General features: G+C 39.5%; 1 protein-coding gene across 2 annotated transcripts in view; it reads left to right on the top strand.

Moving 5' to 3' along the window:
- The first annotated feature begins 537 nt into the window (after positions 1-537).
- LOC108575741 (patched domain-containing protein 3) overlaps positions 538-8,600 on the top strand; it is a 30,191-nt gene continuing 22,128 nt past the window's right edge. For both annotated transcript variants that reach the window (XM_017938632.1, XM_017938633.1), the window contains exon 1: positions 538-856. The gene's annotated coding sequence lies outside the window, so the exon portion shown is untranslated. The remainder of the gene's footprint in view (positions 857-8,600) is intronic.

Raw genomic sequence — 8,600 nt, 5'->3', positions numbered from 1 at the left:
GGTTCAGACCATAGCCAGATTTATACCGATTAAGATTCTTCCCCATTTTTTTATTATTTCAGATCAGCGGAACAAACTATAACTCGTGTAATATTGATTGTTTCTACTTCAATAAAATATATTACGTATTTGAAAGACCCACAAATGTATGTGCAAAACCGTGATGCAAAAAGTTCAACGATTCTTTTGAAAAAAAATCCTAAAAATTGCTTCAAAGATGGCATTCGAAACCAGAGTACCCCGTTAAGTACACCAATTGATACATAATTTCTCTGTGTATCAATTTCCATAAGTGAACAAGAGAGAAGAAAATATGGTCGCATCTTTCACGTAGCGCAAGGGGAGGAAGGAATTCCGACGCTGGCCTCTGCCCGGGAAGAGGAGCACAAAGGCAAAAGAAAGAAGAAATTCGCGGCGGAGGAAAGCAAGGAAACGGAGTGTAAAAGGACGAGGAGGGAGCGAGGAGTGCCGAGTGTTATCGAGACCGAACGAAAGCCGCCGATCGGCTCACGCTAGCAGTAGTAGCGGGAGCCTCGAAGCAGTCTCTGATCAGTTCAAATCCAGCGTTTCGCGACGATACTCGCGAACCAGAGAGCGGCTGTGTTAAACAAAATTTCTTCTCTCATCGAAGTGCTTCGTTCCCTGTTCGTTCGCGTCGTCGACGATGACACGCCGGTGCGTTAAAACGTGCAGGTGAAACCAGTATCTTTCCCTGCTAGAGGGAACGTCCTAGCATCAGCGCCACTTCCGGTCTTCTTCATTCACAAGTTTGACACAGTGATCTTCCGAAACGATTCACGTGGAACGATTCTTTTCTGCTCTTTGGTGAATTGGCTGCTGATCGACGCGGAGCAAGGTTTGGGCTCCCTTTTTTTTCTTTTTTTTTTTACATTGTAATATTGGGGAACGAATGGTTGGAAATATTTGAAAACACAGGAATTTAAACGGCACTTTCGTTTCTCAGGGTGCAGATCGTTTTACAAATTGAATGTAATATTCGACGTGACATATAGACGGTAGAAATTGCTATAGATGAGGATACTGCAACAGTTGCATGTGCCTCTGTGTCGAGGTATATATACCTCGGAGCCCCCTATCGGGGATTATTACATTACACCACACACTACCACGTATAATATCACAGGAACTCAATTGGACTCTCTAAAAATCCAAATAGAACGGGATTAAGTGACATAGGTTGAGAGTGAGCGAAAATGTTCACCGATTAATATAATTATAACCGAGGGTTAGAGTCGCTTCCGTTCACCGAGTTATTTGCTTGGAATGGTTTATTAACTTTCGATCTGCCGTTAGATCGCTTATCAAGTCGGGGAACGTTGCGTGCTCGTGCGCGGTTTCAGTTTCAGTTCTCGTTAGAGAGAATGCAGGCCTCTACCATTTAAAAACAAACCACCGGCGGACTCGTTCCTCATTCTCTAGCCGATAATTTAACAGGCTCGACGGTATCGAATGTAAACAGGAAGCTTCCTTATTGCCGCGCGACAATCTTGCGGCGAATTTCTCTTACATATGTAGTTGCCTGCCGTTGCATAACGCTGACACATCTTGAATCTCGTGGAACCCGAAATCTTACCGAAAACTGTTCTTTCAATACGGGGCACAGTTCGTTGTGAAATCATTTTAGGAACTTTCTAGAGCTTTTAGAATTTCTTACAACGTTACAGAGCTCTTCTAAACATGTTTCGGCGGGTCTCAAGGCACCCCCGGAATGTTCCGAAGCTTCTCACAATTTCTCGTAGCGATCCAAAGCTTTTCAGAAATTTTTCTAACACTTGGAAATATTCGCAGAAATTTTTAGAGCTTTCCAGATATTTTCACAGTGACTTGACGCTTCGCAAATTTTTCTTGTACCACTCGAGAGCTTCCTTGGACTGTTCCAGAGCTTTTCAGAATTTGTTGCGATTACGACAAAAAGATAGAATTCGATAAAGATAGAATTAAAATTTTTATCACAGCATTCCAAACTTTTCCAGAATTTTCTTCCAAGATCATCCACGGTGCTCTAGAACTTTTCAAAAGTTTCCGGAGATCTACACGATAGGATCCTCTGAAAAGCGTCGAAAACTCTCCAGGTCCACCAATCTCCTCCCCCCTTTTTCCGCCAAGGGATCGTGTCTCCTGGTCGAAGTATCATCAAGTTGCCATTACTTTTAATGCACTCGATTGTTCTTGTTATACGTCGAAGGTATGCTGTGGATGTTGAATGTGCGTCGCGGCGACGAGTCAATCAAGCGCTGTTGACCTCGGTACAGAGGGGAACTCGCGTGTTACCGACGTTTTATCCACGAATCACTCGCCGAGGGGGCCTCTATTTTTATATCGTTTTTAGCCTGTGTCGTTGTTCGAGTCTGCACTTTTAATTTCCACCATTAAAAACCATCTATCTATCTATCCCTTTAACCATGTGCATCTACACTGGATGTAGTACATCTTTTTTCAACGCCATTTTTTATTCACACTTTGGATATGTATATATGTATACACTTAGAAAGTGAGGTTATGGAGGATATTTTCTTTACGCGAGAAAATATGTTGCAAAATTGTCACTTCCGTTGTGTAGAGGTTATGTGTACAATTTTACAGGTTAGGTTAGATATCTCTCCGCGATTCCGTTTATATTCGTGGTTATCGAATTGGAAGCGTATGATCGGCGTTTTGCTTTTCCCTCGAGGAAAGTGCATTATGTCGGAACAGCTTAATGGCGCGCAATGAAGTATGAACAGTTTCATTTTTACCACCGTCAGCTTGGATTCGACATTTTTAGGTGATGTAGTTTTAGCTGGAAATATCGAGTAAGCGAATTGTTTGTTAGTTTTATTACACGCGTAGACACGAGAAAATACGAATTCCGGTCGTTTCAAGTGTTAGGCATTGTTTTAACAATTTCAATTTTTAAATTAATATTGGCCGAAAATATAATCGATAAATTTCCCACGATTTTGCAAACGAATTAATTATAGTAGACGAAATTATGGTGAAAGTAGTCCAGCGAATATTTCGCTTGAGAAAATATTATAGTCTGTGCTCTAAGTATAGAGGATTTTCGTTCTTTTTGTTTCTACGAATTTTTTTTCCAGTTTTCTTTGAGGAGCATTGAAGGCTTTTCACAACATAAGTCGATTTCACAGTAACGCACCAATAATGATGGCTTTATCTCGGTAGGTTAGGGCCGATATAAAAGCCCTGGTACAGGTGAGCGCGGTTAATGGCGCATAAATTACATTCGATCACATAAATCATCGGGGAATGACCAAAATTGGTAGAAAGTCTCGAGGCACGGTTATTGTTCGAATATTGATATTGGAAATCACGTCAAACTTTAGCAATGGCTACTCGAGTTACTCGAACTTTCAAAGAAACTCCACTGTTCCTCCTTTCATTGCAGATAAACGGCCATTTTGTTCTATAATTCGAAAAAACATCGAATATCCATCGCCGTACGTATTTTTACTATCGTTTGAGAATTTTTAATCGGTGAAATTCTGCTTTTTAAAATTTCTCAGGCGATCTATAGCCTGTGCGAAATCAGCGAGTTCTTCAAGGTCACCAAGGAGCCTCCCCCCACCACTTCACTGACAAGGGAACTTCGGTAACCCGAAAATTCCGATTTTTCGAAACTTTATTTAATAGCATTGTCTTATCAGACATAAAATGCCACTAAATTTTTATTATAAACATTTTTTCATATCTACTCTAGTTTTAAAGATATGCAGGAAAGTAGAGTAACACTTATCTTCATTCAAGGGTTGTTTTCGCCTCGAAGAATCGGAAAAGGGCGAAAAAAAGAAATTGCCCGATACTTCTCTCGAGGTCCCCTACAAACGGTTACCGAAGTTCCTTTGTAAGCTCTAACCTCCTCTAAATTCATAGTATACTTGATTCTCTATCGCACTGCATACATGTCTTGCGATAAAAGTTTCTGCCATTCCAAAAAAATTATGCTATAAAAATTTGTAAATAAGAAAAAAAAAGAAGAAGAGAAATAGTAAGATAAATTTGCCACCATGTTTTGATTATGGCCGAGGGAAAAAGGAGATTTTTGCGACGCGAGGAGAAGGGAAAAAAGGACGAAAGGAAGAAAGGAACGGCCGGCCACTCTATTGTCGCGAAAAACGAGCGCTGCGTTTCCCCTCGGTTTGCTTTCAAACCGGAAGAGATATAAGAGAGTTTAATTTATCGACTGTGGGGAATCGGGCGTCCGCGATGCTGTCTCCGTACGACGATCAGGAGAAAGAGAGAGGAGCACACCTGTCCGTTCGTTTCTCTAATTTAAATACGATGCCCATTGACTCTCTTGTGTAACAAACATAGTGACACGTAACACCTGATTACACCTGTACCACGTGATCATGTTTTTAGGACCGATTGTGTCAACCTAGAAGCTTCTTCGTGTTACCAGTGACTAAAGTATATTACAAGTGTAAAAATTGTAATTTTTTATTAGCGGCAGTTGCAAAAATGATAAATATATGAAAATTTTATTCTAGATCTGCGATTTGTCACAGATGTGAAAATAAATGTACGAAAGAAAAATTTCATTGAAAAAATTAGCGAAAGAAGATGTGTAACAATTAACACCGATACAAGTGCGAACATTTTCCATGGAAATTATATCGTTGGGTTGCAGTTAGTGTACAGGAAGTCACTTGGTACCGATCTAGGCACATGCGCCAACTACATTTTCCAGACACTATCCGCTATCTAAACGAATTAATCACGGCGTGAGCGCCATGCGAACCGTGAAATCGATTATACTCGCACAATCGATACTTCCTTTGCACCCTTTCACGGTGTAGCTCAGGTTGCTGGATGGTTACAAACAGAGATTAATCAAACATGCCCGCCCATGCTTCTGGTTTTAACCTAAACCGTGTAGTGTATCGTTTCATCGTTGCATAAACTAGTCGACAACAAAGGATCGGCACCGATGAGCAACCGATTACGACAGTTTTTCACGTGCCTGGTGCTACGTCGTCCGGTGGGGATCTTAGTCTTGCGTGGAAATCGTCGGGAAATCTAACTTCACATCGACCCACGTCATACATGCTGTTAATAAAATCACTAAATTGTACCAAAAATCTTCTCTTCATATTGTAGGATATAGAGTTCTCAAAATTTTTCCTAGTTACTTCAATTCTTTCTTTTTTATGTTTACAATTTTTAGGCTCTTTTATTTCCATTTTTCTAAGTTTTCTATCGATATATGGAGGTCATCTGAGCTTTCCAGAAATCTTTCAGAGATCGGCAAAAATTTCTAAGCGCTTCTAGAAGTTTCCAGAATATTTCGGAGATATTCCGAGTATTCCAGAATTTTTTTAAAAATTGGCAAAACTTTTCGAAGGCTTCCAGATGCTTCCAGAATATTTTAAAGATATTTCGAGGTCTCCAGAATTTTTTTGGAGGTGAATAGATACTTTCGAGTGCTTCTGAAGATTTTCAGTGCTCTCCATAAGTTTCCAGAAAATTTCCGAAACTCCCACGAATCTATACAGTCCTCCAGAACGTCTAGAGCATGTATATATGTATATTAATTCATCGATCAATTCTTACTTAATTTTGTTTAATGAAATATGCTAATCTCCCTTTTCGTCCTCTTTCAATATTTCCTTTATCAGAAGATAGTTGAAGAAGGAAAATATCGAATCCAGCTGATTAACCGGTCTGACGAACTGAAATCGATCGAATGAATTTGCACGCACTCGTTCAGTTTGCATAATCGGGTTATGAGAGTGTAATAGTTGATTAACCCGGATATCCGGTTATAATTCGCCACTGGAATCAAGTGGTCAGGTGAGAAAGCCCGATTTTAAGGAAGGATCGATGAATTTCAACGCGTGCCTTGTCCAACTGATTTCGCGGAATACGAAAACGGGTAAACACGGAAGTAGTGATTATAACCACGGTTCCCGGCCGATTTTCATTTGATTTGTTCAGATAACGATTCATTGATGTAAACCCGTGTCAAACTAACGCTCGCTGCACGAGATTGCTTCCTCGATATCGAAATTATGTAAGTCGCGCCGCGGCTTTTACGATGGTAATTAAGATACCAGAATATGATGACACTTTGCAGAGTTGTTGGTCGTGGTGGCGCTAGTGTCTGCTTGAAAGAGTTCTCTGAGGCAATTTATCGGGAGAAGAAATTTTTAACGATTCGACAGTGTGCTGGAATTATTTTTGAGTAATTAATTATGAGAGAAGATTTTCTTCCTCAATTTACTACTCCGCTAAGATAATCTTTAATCGTTGAAAGAGGATAGATAAAATCGGGGGAGTATTATTACAGAGTATATTAAAGAGGAAAATTAGAAAAATTGTCGAGTTATTAATTATGAAAAGGAAATATTACATGGAAGTAATGAATTTTTCTAGCTAAAAATGAGACTTTCTAATATACATTTCCAAGAAATCTAGAATAACTCTGACTAGCTGACAGTGTCTCAGAACAATGTAAACTTGTCAGAAAGTTCTCGAAAAACATCCGAAGCTCATACGAGTCTCACAAAAGTGTGCACAAACTGGTTTCACACGCTACTACAAGGCTTATAATTAAGCAAATGATACACATTCTGTTTCTTTTAAGCTGAGAGCCTAGTGAACGTGCAATAGGAACGGGACGAGAGTTTTCATTGCGCTCAAATAGTTCAGATAAACCGTCTTACAAAGGAATTACTCCAATTAGGTCCAATTAACACTTACCCCTTTCACAATGAACTATTTTCATTCATTGTTCACCATCGTTTCACCTAATTCTCCATTTTTCCAGCTACTAGCGGTATGAAACTCGCGTAAACACAAAATTCTTGGAAATATAGCGGTCTAATGGTTGATGGAAGATTGATCTTCTGAGGAATTTATGGATAACGAGCGCAAGGAAGCACAATAGTCAGTGGTAATAGGCGTAGAAATTCATCCATACGTCCTTGTCCCGATTTTTCCCAGTCTGACCCGTGCATTTTGCAACAAGTTACCGGACGATGTGGAAAAAAAGGGCACGCGTGCATAATCTTGCAGTTTGCGATCGGCAGAAGTGTATCTAGCGTGCGTTCGAGGTCGTTACAGAAGCTGTTCTCCCTTCTGTATCGTGGCTTTCTGATCAGATCTCAGGTATACCTACACCATTTTTATTTTCACCTGACTGTTACCGTTATTTCCTTTGTTAATCGGAACCATTGACTTACACACAGGCTACCACAGTATGTATGTACCTTTATAGAGTAAGACAAGTGTTTTTTTTTTTTTTCCATTTGATGGATTACAACATCTGAATTGTCGATCAGGGAAGATTTCACCCTCAACTCAACCCCTTAACGCTCATGCCCGTGTCTTACAATTCTCTAAAAAGTGCAACTTTAGTTAATTATTTTCTTCCACTTCTCATATTGCGCTATCCTTTCTATTCTATTGCAAAAATTTTAGTCACAGCATTAGAAATAAATAGGAAACTTATTTCTATACGCCTAGGAAATAATTGGAAAAAAATAAAATTGATCATTTTTGGCATATCAAGTTGAGCGTTAAGGGGTTAATATCCATGGTATCTTTTCTGAGTTGTCACACAGTGTTTTTTTATCCCGATTAAAAATTATTTACTATTCAAATATTATTATTGGGGCTACGATAGGTGCAAGCTTGTTAGTCTGCTGACTCTGAGAAATTTCGGAAGTTTGATATTTTTCTGTACGTAAGCGAGGAAAGTCTGTTGACATAGGATCACCAGGCACCTTGTGTCGCAGGAACTTCGGGGAAATTGAACGCTTTTCTTTAAGTCTGTGTGAGGAATGTCACTTGGCAGAGAGTCAGTAGGTATGTTGGATGAAAGAATTTTGTGAAATTTCATGTTTTTTCTATGCCTGAGCGAGAATAGTCGCGTTACAGAGGGATTTTTGGCTTCACAGCTCGAAGACATACGAGAAATGAATTTGTTTGCGCAAACTTAGACAGCAAGTACAGTAGATTATTTTAATGTCGTTCACTTAGCGACACCTCGTGTCACGATCATGATCGGTTATAGATAGTTTCAAGCTGTCTTGACGTCACTACACGGCGGGGCAACGTGACTGCCGTGATAATCGAGGAGGGAAACGCTTGTCAGCTAACAGTTTCGCCTGATTAATGGCTCTTCTTCCCTGTTTCATCCATCAAAATATATGGTCACAGGTGAACTGTTCCCCAGGACGAAATTTTTCAAGGCCTAATGGACAGTTGAAGCGCCGTTCTTCGTACGAATACAACGAAGATTATGCATACAAATCTGTTAATCAACAGGTGAAGCTAAGTTAATCCACTTGTTCATTTCGTTAACCGATCGAAACTTCAAATTGAAATATATGGGACAACCACTTCTAGTCCATACTTGACCCCTTGAACTGCAATTTCTTTTCAGGCAGCACTGCTCAGGCAGACAATTTCATTTTCTTTAAGAGGAGGGATTGATACAGAAACTTACGGTTTTGTTGCTCAAATAATTTGTTATTAGTAAAAATAACATTTGTTTCATACATGCACATGAAATTCTTCGATAATGTTTAACAAAAATATTACAGTTCTAGTATTTGAACGAAAAAAGTACGTGTTTC

Source organism: Habropoda laboriosa, unplaced genomic scaffold (genome assembly GCF_001263275.1).
Source record: "Habropoda laboriosa isolate 0110345459 unplaced genomic scaffold, ASM126327v1 scaffold295, whole genome shotgun sequence".
Taxonomy (NCBI): Eukaryota; Metazoa; Arthropoda; class Insecta; order Hymenoptera; family Apidae; genus Habropoda; species Habropoda laboriosa.
This window is presented reverse-complemented; position numbering and strand designations above follow the sequence as displayed.